This window comes from Gracilinanus agilis, chromosome 3, assembly GCF_016433145.1.
Source record: "Gracilinanus agilis isolate LMUSP501 chromosome 3, AgileGrace, whole genome shotgun sequence".
Lineage (NCBI taxonomy): Eukaryota > Metazoa > Chordata > Mammalia > Didelphimorphia > Didelphidae > Gracilinanus > Gracilinanus agilis.
Genome location: NC_058132.1, coordinates 244,505,279 through 244,517,170, shown reverse-complemented (window position 1 = coordinate 244,517,170; position 11,892 = coordinate 244,505,279). Strand labels below are relative to the sequence as shown.

The 11,892-nt window shown below is 37.5% G+C and overlaps 1 pseudogene; it reads left to right on the top strand.

Moving 5' to 3' along the window:
- The first annotated feature begins 1,513 nt into the window (after positions 1-1,513).
- On the top strand, positions 1,514-11,210 carry LOC123241436 (annotated as a pseudogene).
- Positions 11,211-11,892: the final 682 nt, after the last annotated feature.

Sequence of the window (11,892 nt, the reverse complement as noted above, 5' to 3'; positions counted from 1 at the left end):
GGAAGGAAGGAAGGAAGGAAGGAAGGAAGGAAGGAAGAGAGGGAGGAGGGGGGAGGGAAAGAGGGAGTGAGGAAGGAAACAAAGAGTTGTTTCTTTAAAAAAACAAAGCCAAAGGGGGAAAAAACCTTAAAATGTGCCAGGAAAAACATAGAAGTGTAGAAGTATCTAGATAATGGCAATACCAAATAAAATATTCAGCCCAAAAACACATCCATGACCTGTGGTGACTCTAAAGTCATTCTGAAATATGCAAAAACCTTTTTATTTTAAATACTGAGTATTTGGAAAGAGGAACCGACAAATAGATGCTGACAGAGACAGAGATGAGCTAACAATAAGTATCTTTCTATTCTGAGAAAGTCTGTGGAATAGAGAAGCAAATTGTAGGATAAGAGCATTCAGGGGACTGGCTTGATGGAGAGTAGAACTCTGCAAGAAAAAATTCACATTTATCATTAAGTACTTACTATATGGGAAGTACTGAGCTAGGTACAAGGCATTCCTGCATCTCATGTGCAATGGATTTCTTTTATTCTCACTCTTCTAGAGAGTCAATATTTTTGCTCAGCAGACAGTTCTTTATTTTTATCTAAGATTTTAAGTCTTAGGACCCAACGGAACCTTAGAGATCATCTGTCTAAGGGTTCCTTACCTTTTTGGTGTTGTGGATGGGGTTTAAAAAAGGTCAGTGCCCCATGGATCAGTCAATCAAAAAGCATTTATTAAGTAACCACTATATGCCAAGAATAGTCTGTGATGGCAATATAAGCATTAAAAATGAATGAATCCCTGTTCTCAGGAAGTTTACATTCTGTTGGGAGAAGAAATACATAATCTGTAATGTCAATAATTTGGCTATTACCTCTACCAATGAGGTTTGAAACCTCATTCTAATTTAGTGTATGGTGAGCATTGCCATGACCAAAAAAATTATCACTTATAGTTATGCAGATTATAGTCTCTTTGGACTTAGCAAGACATGTCCTATGACATAAAATATATAGCTCCTCACTGGATCTATGTTCAATTCAACATTTATCAAATATCTACTATGTGCAAAGCACTATGAGAGGCATTAGAGATAAAAAGAAAGATACAAAACAAGACAGTCCATTCTCCAAAGAAGGTTAAATGAGAAGTGAATAGCCCTGCTTTCACAGATACTTCTCTGTGTCAAACTACATCTTTACTTCACATTACCAACTAGAAAATATAGAAAACATATCCTCCTGTCTTTATTTTTTGTTCGTAACTACAAAAAAACCACATTTGACTTGATAGAGAAAAATATAGTCTTAAAGGTTCTCCAGCTGTCTCATTTATATACATGTGTATATATATATACACATTATATGTGTGTGTGTGTGTGTATGTGTTGAAGTCAAACAAGATTCCTTAGGAGACACAAGCAGAGGGACACCTGTGTTCCACATTACTCTGATTATTGATATTAAGTGAAGCATAAAGCAGAGAGACATATGATCTCTAAAGTTGTTCACCACTTTCATGGAGTATGTCCTATGTAAAATCCAAAGTGGAAAAAGGATTCCTTAGAGATGATAAGACTTTCCAGATGTCTGCAGATGATTGCATTGAGCTGCAGAACACTGTAGGAATAATTCACTTCAATGAATTCCCTAGTCATTCACAAGTTATTAACCTATTCACATATTTAATAGTTCAAAGGTAAAATAAGGAGTTATAGGAGTTTTTGAGCATGGTTTAGGGGTGGGTAATGTGATCAGCCCTGTGTTTTAGGAAAATCACTTTAGCAATTGACATAGGGAAAACAAAGACAAAAACAAAGGATAAAGTATTCATATTGCCAAGTTAATGATATGCAATTGTAGGGGCAGTTCAGTGAGTTGTTCTATCAATACACAGATACTTTGTAAGGATCTCAGATAAGTAATGATTTGAGCCCAAAGATGAATAATAGGAATTGAGGGTGCTAGGCTGAATTAGGGGATTGCTTTCAAGGATCCTAATTGATCTTTCTTGCCAGATGTACCTTTTTTTTAAACATTTATATTCTCCAAATAATTCTATATGGCTCAAAATAATGGAACACCTCCAGGAGAATAACATTTTCATATGATCTAAAGGAAAATGGAAAGATGCATGGCACATGAAAGTAGGCTGCAGTCTATTGCCAATGAACTAGATATGCCATTGCCATCTCAAACTCAAGATCTCCAAAATAGAACTCATTATCTTCATCTTACTCCCAACACATCCTTTTCCTGAACTTACCCATTTATGTTGAAGAAACCACCAGCTCTCAGTTATTTGGATTCACAATTACAGTTTTATCCTTGCCTCCTAGCTCTCATTCACCCCATATATCTACACAGTTTTTGCCACTTATAAATCCATCACATCTCTCATATGCATATACTCTGTCTTATTACTCACACAGCCACTGCCCTAGTTCAAGCCCTCGTCACTTCTCACGTAGACTATTGCGATCTCCTCCTAATGGGTCTCTCTCCTGTCCAACCCTCTGCAGAGCTGTCAAAATGATTTTCCTAAGACACAGGACCGATCACGTTACCTACCTTAACCCCCACTCAAAAAACTCCAATAACTCCTCATTATTACCTTTAAACTATTAAAGTTACAACTCCACTAACTTTTTTGGGACACTCCTTTGGAAGATCATTGATAATTCATTAATCTGCCTTTCAGATACACATAATCTTATACATGGTTCCCAAGTACTTGTATCAATGTAGGAAGAAGTTACTTTAATCCAGACTCCCACATATACAATCTTTCTTTTAATTTTTTTTAATCCTTACCTTCTGCCTTGGAATCAGTACTGACTATTGGTTCCAAGGCAGAAGAGGGGTAAGGGTTAGGCAATTGGGGTTAAGTAACTTGCCTAGGATCCCACAGCTAGGAAGTGTCTGAGGCCACATTTGAACTCAGGACCCCCTATCTCCAGGCCTAGCATTCTATCCATTGAGCCACCTACCTGCCCCCTAAAATCTTTCTTAGTTCAGGGCTTAGGATAGAATTAGGATGCAAGCTTTTACCTTTTCCATAATGCTCACAGAATCACCAGTGTGCCTCCAACTTTCCCCAAAGTCCCTTATTAGGTATATTTTCCCTATTCTGTATTCACTTGATCATTCCCCCTCTATTCTAGCCTCTCCATATTCACTCTTCCAGACTCTGCACCTTATCCCAGACTAAATAGTCCAGAAGATAATTAGTAGTTGTGAGCAACAGTTCCTGCTGCCTCCTAGGCACAGCTGTTTGCCTTCTGCAGGCCACATTTTAAAACTCAAACCCATTAATCCATACATAGCTTCCTAGAGTGAGCTAGGAAGGACCTTTGGATTCTCTTACTTCAATCTTCTCATTTTTTAATTTGGTATAGTGAATTAACCAAAGTCACGCAGGTAGCGAGGGGAAGATCAAGGACTAGACTATAAGTCTTTCCCATTTCAGTCCCCCTTCTCCTATAAAATGTGCAGAACTGATTAGTTATTCATTTCCCAAAGCCAACACAAATCAGTTTGTTTGTTGTTGTTCAGTCATTTCAGTTGTGTCCAACTATGGGACCCCATTTGAGGTTTTCTTGGCAAAGATACTGGAGTGGTTTGTCATTTTCTTCTCCAGCTCCTTTTACAGATGAGGAAATGGAGACAAATGGGGTAGACTGAGCTGCCCAGGGTCACACAGCTAGCAAATATCTTAGGCCAGATTTGAATTCATGAAAATGAGTCATTCTAATGTCAGGCTCTGTACTCTATTCACTGTGCCAAGGAACTGCCTGCAACATAATCAAATCACTTCACTTAATAGAAATTTGAAAAATAAATGATTGAAAGAAAGAATCAGTTTAGCCCATTCAAGGCAAATATTTAAAAGACAAGGCACCATGTACTTTAGTTGTATCTGTAAATCTACAGATTTACATGTAGACAATAAACAATTTACCGCTCAAAGAATAGTAGCTGCAGAAATTTCAGGAAGAGACAAGAGAGTGTTTGTTAAGGTTTCATTTTAAAGGGGCCTGGGAATAGACAGTGCATGAACAAATATCTTATGATGTATCGTGTAAGATTCTTCATGTTTTATCGTAAATTATATTTCTCTTAGCATTAGGAGGCAACTAATTGCTAATCACTTGAAGCTGTTACGAAACTGTCCCAAGAAAATGATGAGTGGGAAGGAAAAAGTGAAGCTAGGTCCAGACAAATTTCTAGGAAGGAGTTCAGGTAGAAAGAAGGATGAAAAGAGGATAAGTATGTGATGGGGCAACTTCCATGGTTGTGAAATTGGGGAGTTTAAGGGAGTCCAAGGAAATCAAGGAAGCATGGGACTATCCAGCTTATTGTACTAGATAAAATGTGTATAAGCGTCTGCTCTTGTGACTTAGTTTAAAGACGTATGTTGGGTGCACATTGGTTCTGTGTGGGAGAAAAATTAAATGGGTGAGAGACAAAGAGGTTCTGCTGAAAATGTTGTAGGCAATGTAGAGTATTTACATCTCTGTATTAGTATTTGGGGATGTATGTTAAAGAATTCTTAGAGGCATAAGTATGCCTCTAATATGGATGTGCCATTCTATGTACATCTATGTTCAAATTTTAGTTACCTAGTGATGACTGAGATATCATTGGATAGACTGAGGTCCACATGTCTAGAGTTTCAATGTATAGATTAGCAAAGATAATAAAGAACTCCCTTTCAGCAGGTATGGAGGACTGGAAGAAATCTGCAGTAACCTGCACAAATTATTTCTATTTCTATTTTTGCCATAGCTGAGAAACAACTATCTGAACTCAGAGTTCAGGCTGGTCTCTTACTTACCATAGGAAGCAGAGACTCAGTGAATGCTTTTCTATGCTCCAGGTTATCTCAGAGAATAAAATGTCCCTTAAAACAAGGCAGCACGCAGGCAAGCAAAGAAACAAACCAGAAGTACTTCCATATGAAAACAAAGCAGATAAAGGATCTGAAGAGGCAATGGAGAATTATGAAAAACTTGAAGGATGGAATAATGTGATGAGGAAGAAAAATGGAAGTTTGACTATTGAACACTGGGAGTGACATATTTTATTTTATTTTATTTGTTTTATTTTTATTTATTTTATTTGTATTCTATATTTAAATATTAAAAATAAATATTTCCATATATGTTGTAAGACAGAGGGAAAAGATTGTACTTGAATTTGAAATCTCTATTATGCAGAGTTTGCTTTTCTCTTAAGAATATAATAAATTCAGCATGTAATTTTTCATGCTGTCCTGATTGTCTAGGATTCCTTTGGGCCTAACTCTCTTCCCTAGAGGAGAGCACCACCTCATCACCACATCCAGGGAAGAAGCAGCTGCTTGTTCTCCAAAGAATGATAGAAGACACCAACAGGTGATAGTGAGAATTATGGAGATTGTGAAATGATGGAGACCAACAGGTGATAGAGAACATCCAGTCAATATCAGAGGAAAAAGAAGCAAGCACAGAAAGTTGGTGATTCCTTGCTGGGTGGTTCTAAAGAATCTATGTTAACCTAATAACAATAGGCGTCTGCTGTCTATCCTTTGGGGGTAATGGATAGTTTGGAGTTGATTCTCAAGGTAAATAGGAAGATAGTAAGCGAGAACCTAGCCATCCTTCATGAATCCAAGTCATTTGAACCACATGAAACATATTCTAGGGCAGGAGTTGACATCCAGCTAAATACAGTCTGCCATCTGTCTTGGTATAGCTTGTGAGCCAAAAATGTTTTTTAATTTTTTTAAAATAAAGTTGGTGGGACAGATTTGGCCTTTTGGTCATAGTTTATCACTATCTGGTAACTTGAAAGAACCAGTACCCATAATTGCTGAACCATTGTCAGTGATTTCTAAAAGGCTGTGGAGAATAGGAAGGATATCACAGAATTTTATATGAGAATCTGAAAACTAGAGGCCAGTGAACTTGACTTCAATTTCTCAAGACATTCTAGGCTGCAATATTAAAGGAATGGTTGATGTCTATTATAGAAAAAAATTGTGATCATTAAGAAATCTCAAGACTTCTTCAAGAACAGGTCATGCTAAACAAACATCATTTCTTTTTTGACAGGGTTACCAAATTAATAGATCAGAGGAATTACACACACACACATATATATATATATATTCAGACAAACAGATAAATATATATATACACACACCAAGACATATATGTGTGCATGTGTGTATATATATACATACATATATATATACACACACACATATATATAGTTATATCAATGATTAGTCATCAATGGAATCATGTCAGTTTGTAAAGAAGTCTCTAGTAGAATGCTCCAAGGATCTCTGATTGCCCCTGCTCTCTTTAACATTTTTGTCAATGATGCACACAAATCAAATTGGTTGGTAATGATATGTTGGCAAGGATTATAAACACATTGGAAACCAGAATCAGGATCTGACAATATCTTGACAGTTTATAACATTTGTTCAGAACTAATAATAAATGAAATTTAATGAGAATAAATAAATTATTTCTATTTGGGTTAAAATATTTACAAGGTCATAGATCCATGATTAGAGAGCTGGGAAAGCACTGGAAAGATGTGGAGACAAGGAGAACTCATCTAAAGTAAAAAATAGGTAAAATTTGGGGCATTCACTATTTAGTAAGTCTTTGAACAGTTTACACACACTTAAATTTAAGAAGAAGTGGATTAGTACAGTAGAACTTCAGACATATTAGAGGCTCTGCTAGAGTAACCAGAAAATTAGTTCATGGAATGCTTTAGTTTGTGCACGAGGATAACAGAGTAGCTGATCTATCAAATAGGACAACTAACAGATGTAGAATGTGGGAGCAGTCAAGCCAGACTCTGTTCAAGCTTCTATAACAGGAATAAAACCTTAGTAGTAAGATGTATCATTTCCTCAACACTACAATGAGAATAATAATAATAATACCTATTTTAACGGGGTTGTGCAAATCAACTGAGATAACATAAGAACTATGCTTTGCAAACCTTAAAGTGGTATATAAATGATTGTCTCAGAAACTAGGATCTTAGAATTAAGAAGAGGCCTTAGAGATAATCTTCTCTAATGGGCATATTTTATAGATGAGGAAAAAGAGAGTCCTAGTGAGATAAGTGATTTCAATACATAGATTTTAGAGCTGAAAGGGTCCTTAGGAAGCATATAATCCCAAACCCTCATTTTGCAGATAAGTAAACAGAGGCCCAAAGTGATTGGATGACTTGCCCAATGTCAGACAATATGATGTGACTGACCTAGCATTTAAGACAAAGTCCTCTAACTCCCAAACTAGCATTTTCCACAGTGTGTTATCTAGAAATCTATTTTAAAAAATAAGAAAGAATATAAGCAAAGACATAATGTATTTCCAGACTAAAAACTTAATGGAAGGATGCAGGGATATGAGGAGCATAACATAAGTGAGGATTTGTTGTTTGTTTGTTTTTGTTTTTTAATCACTAGCTTAGAAATCAAAAGATTCAGGTTCTAGTCTAGGACACTCATTTAGAAAACTCTCTTGACCTCCCCAATTCCAAAGTGAAATAAGGTCTTGTCCAGCCAAGAGGATTCTAGGAACTCGTATCTGGAAGTTCATTAACTACACATCCCCAGGCTAACATTTTCATTATACCATGTTCATCCACTCTACTCAAGCTACTCCAATATGACTTTTGCCCTTTTTATTCTACTCCACTATTGAAAGTTCTGATGAGTTCCTAATTAATCAAGTCCAGTGGTCTTTTTGATGTCCAGGTAGGATCTAGACGAAAGTCTCCCAACCTTAGCTTATTCTTGCAAGCCAGATGCCCAGAGCTTGGCTGGTTGACCCTCCTCAGGGATCTAGGTTAACTGTGAGGATTTGAGAATGGTGTGTTTTCCTAATACTATAGCTCATAATCCCCTACCAACATGTTTTTTTCAAATGATTATAACTGATATCGGCCAGACAGGCTTAATTAGCTTTTAGCTAGGAGTATTTATTAAAGTGGTATAAGTTGATAAAAAATATCCCCTCAAAAGTCAAAGACACACTCCCCAACTAGTCTATCCAGAATCTAGAAAAAAGTAGGCTCAAACTTAGAAAGAACAGAGTAAAAAAAAAAAAACTACTCCAAGTCTTTTTCTCTCCTTTATGGGGTATTCATGAACTTCCTTGTAGGCTTTGTATATTTTCTTTGTTGGACTTTTGGAATTGTTTGTTGTTGTGCTGAGGGTTTTCTTCAGCTCCTAATGCAGATACAGCCACCAGCTGCTGCTACTTTGGGAATGCTAAAAATAGTCCAAACCCAAGACCTTCCAAAGTTCACAATATCCTTCTACCACCAAAAGAAGTACAAAGGTGCCTAAACGGAGGCTTAGGTGCTCTGCTCTCTGCCCACCTCCACCAGTACTTCCTTCTCTGGGACATGGCTGGAGGTTTCCACTAGTCTGTTATTAGACACTAGAATCTCCTTATCTCACACTGATTTCTGCAAAACCCACAGGGCATGGCCAAGTCCCTCAACAAATCTGAACAGAGTTCCTGTTAAAAGGTCACTCTAGTTAATCCAATGAATTTCAAAGACTTCTATATTGATGAGGACTTTTTGAACTTAGTCTAAAGCCTTTGATTAATTCACATATAGGTCTTGTTCATATTTCTGATTGATTGTTCTCACCTGACAAAGGTTTGAGCCTGTAGTGTCTTGTCAGTTGCTTTAAATGAGGTGGGAATAATTGATCAATTATTTTTTTCCAGACTTTTCCCAGACTTCAGAATATCATTGGCTTCTCTGTAGCAATAGACACTGCTGATCACCTCTTCCTTCTTGAAGATCTCCTTCCTTGACTTCCAGGATACCTCACAATAATAGCCCTCTGGTATATGCTTTTCTGCTTGCTTTGCCAACTGATCTTTCTTCTATACAGAAACTGTGTAATCCTTTGAACCTATGTCCTTATCTCCTCCAACCCCTTTAAGACTAGGCATCCCCCAACTTCCAATCTTCGGACATGTTAACTTTCTGTCTTTCTTTTATTTTCCCTTAGGGAGGGTGTCATTTTTAGAACTTCCATGATCACTTAATAGGTGGATGACTTCCTAGAAATACAGGTGGTGCAGTAGATAGTGTGCTGGGTCTGGAGTCAGAAAGACCTGAATTCAAATAAGTCCTGATACATTTCCTAGCTGTGTGACCCAGGACACCTCTGTCTGCCTCAGTTTCCTCAACTATAAAATGGGAATAATAATAGTATCTACTTCCTAGAATTGTCATGTGATTTAAGTAAGAAAACATTTGCAAAGTGCTTAGCATGTGCCCAGCACATTGCAGGTGCTATAAAAATGCTAGCCATTATTTTTATTAATGATTATGATCATCACCATAATAAAAATTCTCCATCCTCAATCTACATCCTAAACTCTAGTCTACACTTCCAACAATCCATTGGACATTATTCATGTGAATGTTCTATCATTAATAACCTCCAAATTAAACTGTGTCCAGGTAAACCCCAAAGCTACAAGATTTATCTGTTAAGGGGCATTTCATTCCCCAAAGAGAAGGAATGAGGAAGAGCCTGAGCTATAGAGATGTAGAGGTGAAGAGTTAAGAAATTGGGTTATTCATAAGAACTTGCAGGCTGGGAAACTTAATGCTTCACACGGAAAATCAAAAAGAGTTTGACGTCCTAGATAGTGAATTTTAAATAGAGCTATGATTCAGTATTGCCTATATATAAATCTTCTGGGGTTTCAATATGAAGCACAGAGTTGAGCCAACTGACAGCAATGGCTCTTTAAGATCAGTAATAGTCTATCATGGCAGGGTGAATTTATGGATTTACAAAGTCCTCAGATAATCGGGATCTTATGCAAGCATGATAAAAGTCCTCCGAAATTTTTCTTCAAATAAATTAGTGCTTAGCTAGCTGTGTTTCTTAAATTAAGTGACTCAGCCATTGTTAGCTTGTTGTTAGAAAATACCCAAGGGCCCTAGTCCTCATTTTGTAGTAATACGCTGCAGAATTTCTGCTGGAAGAACAAAGCTATTGGGGATTTGTAGGAAAACACTAGCTTCTATTTTTGTTTGGCACGCTGGTAACTTAAGAAGTGTGCTCCTGACTATAATATGTTTATGGGAGACTTCTCTCAGGTCACGTCTCCAGTGCCAAATGGGTGGAGAGAGCAAAATATTTATGCTTCAAAAAACAAATCTGGAGCAAAGGTTAGAATTCGGGGGAACAGATTTCTCTGTTATCAACTAAAACAAGTTAGAGGGCAGTTATCATGGAAATACTAACCAGGCTCGAGAGGCCCATTGATATTATCAAAATCCTAGAAAAATATTATCTTAAGTTTAAACTTAATTTTAAATTTAAGTTTAAATATTTGAGAAAAGGAAAGCATTTAAGACCAACGAAGAGATAAAACATTACAAGATGTAAAATGAATAATATTGATTATATTAAATCAAAAAATTTTTGTACAAACAAAATCTATGCAACCAAGATTAGAAAGGAAGCAACAAACTAGTTGTCATCCCAGAAAAGGAGGCAATCCTTTAACAGATCCTGTACCAGAAACGGGAGATCACCTGGCACACAAAGGTCTACAAGAAGAGGCAAGTGGCCAGTCACGAGCAGCAGCATGAACTGACCAAAGAAGCTGTAGGGGACCATTTATGGCACTTTATGGAGCAGGGAGTGGAGATTGTCAGCTGGCTTCTCAATCCCTTCACCCATGCAACAGGAGTTAGCCCTACCTCAGGCTCAGAGGACAAGGTCAAGAAAAAGGAGCTCCCAGTTCCTGGATCCCATCCCTGACCCCTGAAGCCAAGACCACCAAGCTGGAAAAGTTTTCTCGAGTTGTGAAGTGCCTCATGTCCAGGAAACCCTTGGGGCTCTTGGCCCTTGTATCTGCCCACTTTACATCCATGGATGGGTCCATGGACCTTGTGGGGCTGATGAATTGGAGTTAGTACTATGTCTTCAAGGTCACAGGGGACATTCTGACTGACTCTACCTCCTGTACTGTCCCAGGAACCTCGAGAGCTGTGGTCACTGTGAAGTGTGTGGAGCTGCTGATTCAAAATGATATAGTGGACTCCATAAGTGGAGTCCCACTGACAAATAAAGACTTCAACCTGCTCCAGAGGGATGGCACTGGCTTAGTGGGTTCTGGGGTACAGCTAGAGGCAAAGAAAGTTCTCACTGTAATGTAAGCCTGAAGGGGCCCACTGGGAATCAGGAAGGATAGGGACTGTTTCTAGACAAGAATAAATGGATAATAAATGTATTGGCCTTAGAATAAAAAAATGAGACCACTGCTTGGGATTGTAATTATAGGATTTGATCAAATATCTCTGTTGACTAAAACCTGGATTTCAGAGATTAATGATTATTCGAGTTCTAAATGTGTCCTGGAATTCCATTGAAATGGAAAGGAGAGAGCTGGAAAAGTTTCATTTCTACAGCTAGATCTAGACACTCATTTCCCAAGAATTCTTACTGTTTACCAATGCCCCCATTTGCTGCTCCAAGAGGTTGTGCTTTTACCTCAGCATCTCAAGGATTAAGGAGAGGGGCAATCTCAGGGGAAGCTGTGCCAATAGCTTTACTACCATGGGAGCAAAGTCCATTTTCAGGTCTCTGTGCTCATCTTTGTCTGATACCTTATGAACCCAAATGATGTTTGCTTTTTCTAATACAGCCAAGTCTCGGTGTACTGTTCAAATCTACAGTAGTCTGAGTCAATTGAATCATTCCAGGACTCAATCAATGAAAATGATTATAACTATCAAGAAAATGATTACAACTATCAACTATTAGGATAGACTTTAACTATACATAATATGAAGCAAAGAGTTCTGGTTGTAGAGTTATTTGAATAAGTTGTTTAGATCC